This window comes from Megalobrama amblycephala, linkage group LG24 (assembly GCF_018812025.1).
Source record: "Megalobrama amblycephala isolate DHTTF-2021 linkage group LG24, ASM1881202v1, whole genome shotgun sequence".
NCBI lineage: Eukaryota > Metazoa > Chordata > Actinopteri > Cypriniformes > Xenocyprididae > Megalobrama > Megalobrama amblycephala.
The window spans coordinates 32,000,381-32,013,128 of record NC_063067.1 but is presented as its reverse complement, the minus strand read 5'-3'; the positions used below and the strand labels follow the sequence as shown (position 1 = coordinate 32,013,128).

At 36.2% G+C, this 12,748-nt stretch overlaps 1 protein-coding gene across 2 annotated transcripts in view; it reads left to right on the top strand.

The window, feature by feature from the left end:
- pdzrn3a (PDZ domain containing RING finger 3a) overlaps window positions 1–12,748 on the top strand; it is a 50,826-nt gene that overhangs the window by 12,206 nt on the left and 25,872 nt on the right. The window lies entirely within an intron of this gene.

The following is a 12,748-nucleotide window of genomic DNA, read 5'->3' as shown; positions in this document are numbered from 1 at the left end:
GTCAGATCTAGTCAGACTAACAATGTTGGCGCCACTGTAGGTTGAATTCACACTGGGCAGATTCCTTTAAAAAGGGTGTTAGTCTGTTCATCCAGCAGTACTGTTTCAGCATCTAACAGGAACAAAATGTTTCATCTAACAAAAGAGAATGTGTTTGTAAGGGCACATAACAATGACAACACAACATTAAGATTTAGTAGCTTGAAAATATCAACAAAAGAGCAAACAAAACATCATCTTGTCACTGAATGTATAAGAAAAACCCATGTTATACTCTTATACAAGCAGAGCAGAGCATGATGATTTATTTCTTGACTCACTTTGTCTCATGTGGGCTCTTTGCTGTCTGTCTAACGTGATGAACATAACAATGGCAGCAGAGCCTTTTGAAATCTGTGCATCACACTCGATTTGTTCCCCAAAGACTGCATGATACAACTGCTCGTTTCAAAGAGGAAGTCAGCCATGGAGCTTTTGTGGTGGTCTCAGGACTCCCGTTTATAAACTGAGAAGGTACAGTTGGTCCCGATTTGTCGTTTCAATTCTGTATGCTGTGTTTTTCACGAAATACAAAAAGAGAAATTATAATAATAAAATTAATTGATATGACATCTATTCTGTATTGCTGGGTTTCTGATGTCAAGATTGGATTTTCCATGAATAATGAATTTTGTTATGTTACTCATACAAAGCTATTGTACGGTGCAATGAATACTTGCAATATAGCTCATAATGTCAAATTCATGGTGCTTTTTCTTGATAGTCATGAACATAATGGATATTATACTTTTAGACTTTTATATGATTATTTTACACGAATGTATCAATTTATATTTTAAATGTATACTTTTATTTATATTTAATATTACATTATATATATATATATATATATATATATATATATATATATATATATATATAAATTTTACTGGTAGTCCACTGTATGAAGAATTTTTGGGTATAATATGTCACACTTTACTTTATTTTATATCTTCACTTACATAAATGAACTATAGTGTCCTGCACCCACTAGTAAAAATATATATCAAAAATATCAAAAACATCTGAATAGTTTTTGGTATAATATATATATATATATATATATATATATATTAGGGTTGTCAATAGATTAACATTTTCAATCGATTAACCCTTTTGTGCTATTAATCACATACTTATCTTGAAATTAAGCACAAAACTGTATATTCTGCAAGCTATTTTCAAGGTAAATTTAGCTGTATTTCCTAGAAAAAAACACTTGGAGACTCCAAAAGGACACCAAAGAACCAAATGATATAAGGAGCCCATATAATTCATAAATTATTCAACAACAACAAAAAAAAAAACATTACAGAACAGATCTTTTTAGAATTTAGTGTACAGTATTGTGCAACAGCAAAGAGCTTGCTTAGAGCTTTTTAGAGCTTGTTTTTTAGACGCGTCAAGTTGCGATACCAAACAGGACCACATGGAGATGCCAAAAAAAACCTAAACCAACCACCTTTACCTGACTGCATATACCTACTGTACTACAGTACATAGATCCATTCAGAATTACTAAACAGCAGCATATACATGACAAATCAAAACATTATCCTGAATGTGTGTGGAATCAATGTAGGCCTAATGAATGTACTGAAATGTGTCTGTGCTAAATACAAAGAGCGATCAGTGCATCGAGAGCGCATCAATATAACGGACTCACGCATGCTTACTGTACGACTCCTGTACGTCTTCCGCAATCGTCTTTAACTTGACTACAATTCGTTTCCATCAAAACTTTACTAGCGAGAAGCTGGTTTGCTTTATCCAGCCTAGAAACATAGTTTGCATTTCACCTGGCCATACAGCAGTGGGATGTTTTGATGTTCTGTTCAGTATGTATTTCTGTATTTCGCTCTTCAGAAATGATCACAGAATATGACAGAGCTCATGTTTTAAAGCGAGTCTCTGATGTATCAAGCCTGGTTTTCTTTACATTAGCGCTGTTTTGGACTGATTGTTTGAATGCATTTGCTCACTGGGTCATTGGACTGAAAACTTTCCTGGAGTTTAAAATGCTTAAAATGATCTGATCACAAACAGAGAAGTGAAATCGGGTTAAGAATAGAGATTTACGATTATCAGGGTTACAGGTGCTTACGCGCTCTTTAGCAGACATCTTAGAGACATACCTGTGCTATCTGAGACGTTACTGATGCAATTTTGCGTTCTTCATTGATTTATTTGGATTATTTGAGTTAAATTATTTTAACACGTTAAGGATTTTGAATTAATCCCATGCGTTAACATTGACAGTCCTAATAAATATGTAGGGTAAGTGTAGCCCACCAAAATCTAAGTTTAGGTGTTTTTTCATGGATTTGATATGGTTTTGAAGAAAATCATTTGTTTTAAAAATGTATTAATTAGCTGATGTACGTTTTAGAATATGAAATTAGGATATTTTATGAATAAAGTCAGAAGTCTGGCATGGGTTTAATTGGTACTTTTGCACCATTTAAGCCTGCATGTTCCAAATAAGCCCACATCATGATTGATTCACAAAATATAAACAATCTATTAATTTTAAAGAAGTAAAACATAAATATATTTATTCAGTGACAGGGAAGTATTAGATCCCTGGTGGGATGGGTCGGTGTTAGTGGCTGGGGCTCCAGGCCGGTGGGCTGGACACTTGAGTCGACTTTTCTCTGGAGTTTTAGCTGGAGTCAAGCTGGAAGTTTGACCAGGTATATTTCGAGAGCCAAGCCGAGTTGGGGTTCCATACTCTGGGCTTACGGGGGTCTCCTATAGTGGCCCTCCCACACCAGGAGTCTGGAGCCTTAACTACGCTTGGCTCCCAAGTTATGCCCAGTTATACATAAGGAACTTTAGGACAAAACAGGCTCAATCTCAATTGAATTAATGTGTGTAATTTGTAGGCCTTTCTAAATATAGTTGTAAATTAAGGTAGTAAGTAATGTAAGGTAAAAGGTTAGTAAGGCAATAGCACACAAAGAAATGTTAGCATTAAACACTTTCACTCAGAAAATTGATTAAAGTTTACAATTCGTCAATGAAACATAAGGTGGGCTTAACTGGTTCACAGTGAGTAATGGTGGAAAACATTTATTGTTTGTAGTTCACATGCTTAATTCTTTGGCAGTCCATCTTTCAGTAAGGCTAATGTTTAGACCTCGAGATTAGCTTTGTGCGCAAACTAATTAAACTCATCTTTCCATTTAAAGGAAAATTATATAACATGATTAAATACTGTTTGTTCATGCACAAAATACAATACATTTATCTCATAATATCAATGTACGTACCAAAGAAATGGAAAAAGACTGAAAATTGCAGAAATGTGTTGATTTCTGAAGGGTCCCGAAAGCCCAAAGTTTTGGGGTGTGTTTGTGTGAGGTCCCCTGGGACAGCATGCACATGAGTGGGGCTAACTCAACAATGACAATTGTGATGGGTATGTAATAAAAAAAATGTCAGGGAAGTAACAAATCACTGGATTTGTTAAAATAATGAGCAGCATAAAATATGATTTTCCTTTTTTTTAAGTTTCACTTCAAGTTGAAAGTGGGCTTAAAAGGTACATTGGCACATATATATATATATATCAGGGGCGTTTCCTCCGAGTAGGCAATGGAGGCAGTACCTCCTCAAAAAAATAGGATGAGAAAATAATCCATATTACATATAAAACAACACAAATATTACAAATTATGACATTAAAAAGAGCGCAAGTCACGCGTATCTTAAGGAACACTGCCCAACAGCGACACCCGCAGGTAAAGTTACACAAAGGAGTCATGCCTCCCTTTCCTCTCATAGGGAAACCATATAAAATCATCAGACCCCCGGCGTGCGGTGGGTTTTGTGGGGGGTAATTGAGAATGAATGGGGGAAAGTCACGTGAGAGGAGGCAATGTCTCCATCACGCTATGATTGGATGTAATTGGTTAAGATTGGATATGATTGGTTTGTGCAATAAATCCCGCCTCTTGTTGACGTGCGTGTTCCGCGTGTCAGTTTGACTGAATAAATGATGGCGTCAATCGGAAGACTAATTGAAAAGTAAACAGATCACAGTTAGATATCGCCGGCTTTATGTCACGTCAAAATCAAAGTTGAAATGGACTGAAAGCATGATGACTGTGGGGGTTTTAGAGCAATCAGCTTGGTGAAATTAAAAATACAATTCGTGTCTGTGACAGACGGTGTTAATGGAGCATGACTGATGATCCAAAATATCCTAGGTTGACAATTAAAAAGAAAAACCGCAATACATAAATAAAATATATTGTTTAAATTATTATTGCCTTTAGTTATTATTTTGGAATGAATGTAGAAATGCTTAAAACACTTGATGAGAGATTGACTTGGTTTTGATAAATAGAACATTACATTGTTAATGTAAAATTACAAAATAGAATTGTATTTGGTTTCTTTCTTTTTCTTTTTTGATGTACTGTAAAGTAATGATCATTTAACAAGGAAGATGTGTCAACTTTAAGAGTAATGCACATGAATTTACAATGATTCATAAAAAAAAATGTGCCTCCTCATTTCAGAACACCACTGCACACCACTGATATATATATATATATATATATATATATATATATATATATATATATATATATATATACAGTAGTCAACATTTGAAGTGGATCAAAACCTTTCATCAGAGGATATATATTTATATATAAAATGTATTTGATACATTAAAATAAAATTTTGATATATAAAAATTTGAGGACTTTGCCACCACCGCACACCACTGACATATATATATACACACACACACACACACAATATTTTATTATCATATTATATTTTTTCGCACAATTGAAGTTTTCAGCCATAAATTACTTTTGACTGAAAATTATGGCATACATCACAAAACATTACTGTTTGTTTTGTGATTTTTAACTCATTCTTCTGGACAAAAAGTTTAAAAGTTGACAAGCAGAATTCACGAACTGTCACAGAAAACCCAATGTTTACCTTTGCAAGGTATAAAAATGCATGTATATTCGAAAAATGTAGCGCTGGCCTAATCTTGTTTGTTGAGCCCTGCTTAGCAATTGTTTGTTTGTTTCTCTGCTTTTAGAGTGTGGTAAAGCAGGAAAATCTTCATGCTGCAGTGACATTTAGATGTTTGTTTGTGGATGGATTACCTTAAGGCTTTTCTGCATATGCTAAAAGTCATACCCAGGTGATTCATATGCTGTAAGCATGTTTATGACTACCTGAAAATCTGGACAAACAAACTATTGGAGTTAATATGCACAGGCAGGACAGCCGCAAGCATGTTATATTCCTCCCTCAGGTTGTGGGGTTACGAAAGCATTCCTCCACTGATACTTTCATTAAGTGCATCGGTGTGTGGTGAAAGCTATCGCGGTGAGCCAATTCAGAGGTTAAGACCACCAGCTTGGGAGGTCAGTGTCAGCAGGACAGCAATGATATTTTAGCCTTCGATGTTTATAAAAGGTGCTTTGAACTTGCCTCTCACATTAGGGGGTCTGTTGCACCCTACAGGAAATCTAGGTTAGAAGGAGGCAATCTGGATCGAATGGGGTTTGAAAGAAATTGGAAATATTTTTGGAGGGAAATTATTTCTTGATATTTGATCTTTTTTTTTTTTTTCTGAAGAAAATAATCATTCTCAAGGTTGTCTTTGAACTTGACAGACCCTAAAATGTGAAAGAGATTCTAAAGAAAATCACTCCTTGTCAGAAAACCATCAGAGAAAGCCTGTGGTATCAAAAAGACACTGTCCTTATTACAGAGACAAGGATATGTCCTCGTTATGGGATTGTCTAATGTTTGTTTATGACCTGTGCGCTTCATTTTGTCTGTCTCATTTTCTCTCTTCATTTGAGAAACAGTGTTGAGCCAGAATTCTTTGATCTCGGTGTGCCGTGTTTATGCGAGTTAAACCCTGACACTGCCTTTCTCGACTTCAAATTTCCAACTGCTGCTTAGAATAATCGCAACACGTGGTGAATTAGATTACAGATACAGGGAAAAACATCAGAAAGGATCATGGAAAGATTAGAGGAATGAGGAAACGGGTCTCTGACAATGGTCACTGAGCCGAACGGAAGCTCAGTGAATGACGGTAATGCAAACTGTGTTGGGCCTTAGCACTGAAAGCTGTGTAGACCTCTGTATAGACTGCATGTTACATAAAGCAGTTGCAGTTATTTCATATGAGCGGTCTTGCCACATAGTTCATTTTTGTTTTTTTACACAGTTCTTTTTATTTTTAAATATATATATTAATATATTATATATACACTGATCAGGCATAACATTATGACCACCTTCCTAATATTGTGTTGGTCCTCCTTTTGCTGCCAAAACAGCCCTGACCCGTCGAGGCATGGACTCCTCTAGACCCCTGAAGGTGTGCTGTGGTATCTGACACCAAGATGTTAGCAGAAGATCCTTTAAGTCCTGTAAGTGTCGAGGTGGATCCTCCATGGATCGGACTTGTTTGTTCAGCACATCCCACAGATGCTCGATTGGATTGAGATCTGGGGAATCAAACTCGTTGTTGTGCTCCTCAAACCATTCCTGAACCATTTCTGCTTTGTGTCAGGAGCATTATCCTGCTGAAAGAGCCACAGCCACCAGGGAATACCGTTTCCATGAAAGGGTGTATATGGTCTGCAACAATGCTTAGGTAGGTGGTACGTGTCAAAGTAACATCCACATGGATGGCAGGACCCAAGGTTTCCCAGCAGAACATTGCCCAAAGCATCACACTGCCTCCACCAGCTTGCCTTCTTCCCATAATGCATCCTGGTGCCATGTGTTCCCCAGGTAAGAGACGCACACGCACCCGGCCATCCACGTGATGTAAAAGAAAACGGGATTCATCAGACCAGGCCACCTTCTTCCATTGCTCCGTGGTCCAGTTCTGATGCTCACGTGTCACTGTTGGCTCTTTCGGCGGTGGACAGGGGTCAGTATGGGCACCCTGACTGGTCTGCATCTATGCAGCTCCATACGCAACAAACTGTGATGCACTGTGTATTCTGACACCTTTCTATCAGAACCAGCATTAACTTCTAGAGCAATTTGAGCTACAGGAGCTCGTCTGTTGGATCGGACCACACGGGCCAGTCATCAGTGAGTCTTGGCCGCCCATGACCCTGTTGCCGGTTCACCACTGTTCCTTCCTTGGAGCACTTTTGATAGATACTGACCACTGCAGACCGGGAACACCCAACAAGAGCTGCAGTTTTGGAGATGCTCTGAAATAGAAATCTTTGAAATAGAAATCTTTTATAACGATGTAAAGTCTGACACTTTTGATGAATCCAACGCATCCTTGCAAAATAAAAGTATTGTTTCTTTTTTTTTTTTTTAAATCTTATGAGCTCAAACTTTTGAATGGTAGTGTATATTTTTAAAATAAAACTTTGTCAATTGCATCAATTGGGTATGGCATTGTCTGGCGGCTGCTGTATGCCTGGTCAGGTCAACATTTAGTTCTCAGGAACCGCCCTGGTCAATGTTCCCTCTAAGCTGCGCGCGTGCGCGGCCGCGCAGAAGAAATAATTGCCGCGCAGAGAACAGGCATGAAAATGATTGGAGTAGTTTAACTGAGAAATAATTGCAGTGCTCTGGACAACCGCTATAGAGTTATTGTCGCCAGGGGCGTACGGGACACCCCCGCAGCCCCCGCGGTGCGTGGGGGCCCCCACCCTATGATGGGCCCCGTCGCAGATTCACCTATTTGCTACATAGCCTTTGCTTTTTTTAGAACTGAACTCAAATGACTAAAGATTAAAATAATGATCTAACTGAAACCCAAAAATGCAAGCAGAAGATCATAAAAAATAGTGCTAAATTACCACAAAAGGGGGAAAAATTCACTGTTGTTTCCATCGCCGTTTGTAGGTAGCCAACAGCAAGCTTTGATGCGCTATGTTAGCCTACTGTTAGCGGACATGAGTCAGACAAATAAATATGTGTTCGGTCTTTGCTGAGACATTATTATTGTTTTATTATTAATATTATTATTATTATTGTATATTGCCCAAACGTATTTACCCCATCGCCAGCTCTGCTCAGCTACCGGAATGTCTGAAGTTCTTCTACAAATGTAGCCTAGCCAATAAGTCTAGTTATTTCTTTATTCTTTTATTTAAATACATGAATTTAGTTCAGGCCTTTATCATTTGATGCACCGATCTAAAATTTGCGGCCGAAACAGCAATTTTACGCGCTTGTCTAGAAGGGAACCTTGTATTGGCCTACGCAAATTTGTGTCTAACTTTAAATTTAGACCAGCTAAAATATATTGTTAGACCAAAAATATCTTATCAATTAATTAAGTAATAAAGACATGTATTTAAGAAATTTAATAAAAACAGAAATACGTCTATTGCTTATTCAAAGGCCGCGGAAAGTTCGTTTGTTACGCACTTCAATCCATTCCACACCCGACATTTTGGTTTTCTGCCTAATTATTAAATATAGGCAATTGGTTGATGAAACATTGATTGAAATTAAGATACAATTTCTACACAACGAAATTCACTTTAAAGAAAGACTTACTATAAAACAAAACTTAATGAAGCGTCAAACTCATGTCTGACCCGCTGCATGTCTCCCGACATTGCGCATCCATCATGCTAGGCTATTCACTTTTCATAATAGGTGAAATTTAAAAAAAATAATATAAGGCTATAGCTCAATATTTAAATATAAATATGAAACTAAATTGGCTACATTTTTATCCCTCTGGTCGACGAACGCGCCGGCGCGCTCTGATGGATTGTTTCCTCATGACAGCTGAAACAACTTAAAATAGACTTTAGATTAGTGCAAAACTACAAATGGTCTACTTTTATTTGTGTACTGATACACTCACAATAACAACAAAACCTTGTATTTTTGTAAAATAAAATAAATACAAAACAGGGTGCGCTTTAAGCGAATAATTGTACCTGAAAGAAAGAAACATCTCCATTCGATAAGAAATTCGTAGGTCTGTGTTTTTGAAATTATGGCCAGTGCTCGTTGCTGCTGTTTTCAGTTCTCTTGGCTCTCGTGCACATGAGCTCTTGATTTCTCCGGACCACAATGCCACAAGAAAGACTGTCCAGTTTAGCTCTTTTGAGTATTGAGAATGCTCATGCTCGTAACGACATTAAAGCAGCAGTGAAAGACTTTGCGCATCAAAACGCTCGGAGAGCACAAAGGTTTCGGTTGAGTGTTTGCTTTTTTGTGTGTGGTAGTCAGTTGATAAAAAGAATAAACAAGTTAATCCTCAAAAGTTGGTATTTTAAGATGTATATAAAGTTAGTTTTTCTCAAAATACAGCATATAGCTGATATATAGAATAGAGCATAGGCCTATAACTGATAGAGTTGTTCTTTTAAAGTTTTTTCTCCTAGTTCTTTTACTATTCATTTTTTTTTTTTACTGCGAGGCATGAAATTTTCTTGTATAATTTCTTCTCTACAATTTGCGATGCTTATAGGCCAGTGTTTAAACTGAGATGTGTTGGCCATTACATTTACTTTATTGAGCTTACTGTTAAATAAAATTTGTTCCTCGGGGGCTATAACTGATGTTTGTGAATTATTGCTGTGAAGGATCCTCCTGCTATTTCTAAAGTAACTAAAATCGGAGCCGCGGCACTTTTGCCTCCACGTTCGTAAATTAGCTTAAATATTTATTCCTGCCTGGATTTTAGTCTGCGATATCAAAATCACTAAACATTATATAGCATAAATAATATTATTCAATAATAACATCAAATTAATCAATGCAATGATAATTCACCACATGATTCACTGTTAAATCAGTTTTTGTGAACTGGGGGGGAGACGGACTCAGGTGCACAACAGATTTTAACACATGACATCACTGCTCGTGGGAGGGGCCTCATCTCATTATTTGCGGGGGGGCCTCACAGACATGCGGTACGCCACTGATTGTCGCTATAGAGTTAGAACCGGTGAATGCGGTTTACGGGTTCCATAGAAAGAGAACGGTTGAGCGCGTGTGAGCCGGCTGGCCCTGAGCCAAATCAGTCGCGGTAAGAATACTGTCATGTTTGCGGACTAAATACATCAATACGAGAGGCAATGCGAAACGAAAAGAAATGTGAAATAAAACGTCATGTTTTAATGAAAAGTGGTGGAAATAACGGATGATGGGCACAGAATGATAACAAAACTCTGAGACATTTACAATTACACACCCACCACAGGTGTAGCTTGCAAACTCAAAATACATCAGTGATATACCTCCGTTTAAATAGATTATTGTGTGTGGTGGTGCTGTGGGTTTCAGGGATGTTTAGATAACTATAAACCGAGTTAACGTTCACTTTTCTTAAAAATATTTAGCTATCAGTTTAAATGCTTCAGTTTGTTTTCACTATATAATATATTAAAACAAATGGAAAGCATTTAAACTGATATAATACTGTATATCAGTTTAAATACTTAAATATTATATTATATTTTATTATATTATAATGTAAGCCTAATAAAAAATTTATCTCACAAGGGGATTGTTTAGGGCTCCTTGCCACGAAAAATCCTCCTGGTATATAAAATCTGAGAAATTCATAAGCAATAAACATGTAATTTTGATGGTTTAACACTGTCTGTTGCTAATAATTGACTGTACAAAAACAGATTATGGTTGTCCCAAACCATCATTGTAACTGCTCATATTATATTATTATAAAGAATTGAACTGTCCCGCAGGAGGACAGAAATTATTTTTTAATAGAATTTCTTGGTAAAGACTGGTACAGTTAATACAGCAATGTGAAAAAATCTCAAGTAACCTAAAATGTGCTTAATTTAGTGACTGAACTGCTTGTTTTCAAACATATTATTTAATAAATCACTAAGTTACATCAAGGGTCAAATAAAATAGAAATGGCACATTAAAGTTAAATGTTACAGTTGCATGATAAAACCATTTTTTTGTGTGTGTGTGTTTACGTTCATTGTACAGGTCTGATATAAAGTATGTTTTTGCTCAGGTGGCCAAAATGTGCGCTCAACAGAGAAAAGTTTTGCTCAGCGAGAAAAAAAATTAGAGGGAACATTGGCCCTGGTGGCTAGTTCCTGTAACTAAGTTGCTATAGCTACCTGGTGCGAAAGCACCTAATAGTGAAGAAAAGGCAATCAACAATCAACTTCCATTTCATGCCGATTTTAACACAAGCTTTTAGACTGTGATCAAACTCAAGAAGTTTGGTACTTTAGAGTCTAGAGAATTGAGTTGTGACTTGACTATTACTACACAACTTAATAACCTTACACAAACATGGTAAAAAGGCTTTTAAAAGGTACATTTTGTGATTGTTTATGGTACCATTTTTGGTGGTACCTTGCGGTACCTTGCGGTACGATTAGATGTAGGCAGAGTGCAAATGAATGAAGCAGAATGGAAGCGTCTCAAAATTCAGTTTTAAAATATAATTTATACTCTAATATTATATTACATATTTGCACAGTCCTTTGATCGTAATGAGTGCACTTTTGTCAAAGAAATTTTCTGCTAATATTTTATGATTTTAGCATTCTTGTATCAACATAGGTAATGGCAGCAGGCATTTTTACTGTAACATATAAGCTCATTGCATCCAAGTGCAGATCTCACCACACCTGACATTTAGAACAGATCACAGTCATGTGGTGCATTGTTGTTCATAAACACTTAAGACCAGATGTGTATTGGCTGTTTACCTACTTCATAAAATATTCCGATGGAATGAAGATCAGAATTGACATAAAATGATTAATGTGATATGTTAATCTCAAAACAACCATAAACAAAACCAGGGAGATCAGTCAGCATTCACGTGATCCAATGTATGTCTTCCAAGCAGTTTTATAAACATTCCTCTGTTGATTCATCAACAAATTATGCATGTGTTGTTTTGTGCTGTCATGTGGAAGAGATAATCTGATGTAACTGTTATGTGTCACTGGCCACATGTACAAGCGAAGTTTTAGGAGTGGCATCCCATTTAATGCCAGAGTGAGTTCTCTAAATTAGAGGTTGTTAACCTTTCTTGGGCCTTTTGTGTTCATTTAAGACCCACAATTACAAAACCATGTAATATGCTACAGTATATTTACTATATAGGTTCAATTCTTTGCTCTGTGTCTAAAGCAATTGCAGTTACTTCCCAAAAAATCAGTCATTCTTTCAAAGATTTAACAAAATTACATTTAAATTAAAATTAAACATTTGCACATGTTCACAAATATGCTCAGAAATCATGGATATGAAGATAAAAGTCATTGAACTAAAATTAATTAAGCTGAAATTAACTTATATATTGCCTTCACAAATTTACTATGGTAACCAAGATTTTTGTCAAAAATGCCTTAATTCGTAAACTGGAACACATATACACATTTTTTTTTTTTATATTAGTAACAATAACAGCAGTAATTATAGTTGGCAGAAGCTATGGAAGATATTAGCAATGAATGACAAAAAAAAAAAAAAATTGTCAAGAAAATCAAAGCACATACTTTTGTGAACAAAGTATATATGAACAGAAATAATTGCATATTATTAAAATGTCTTAACCCAATACTTTGAGAAACATTTCCTTCGATTATTGTTCTGTATGTGTATAAAATACATTTGGATGATTCACATAATGTTTAATATGTAACCACTGCAAAACTTTATACCTAAAAAAAACTTGTTGGTATGATGGTTATTTTAGATATGCGTTTATAGGGCC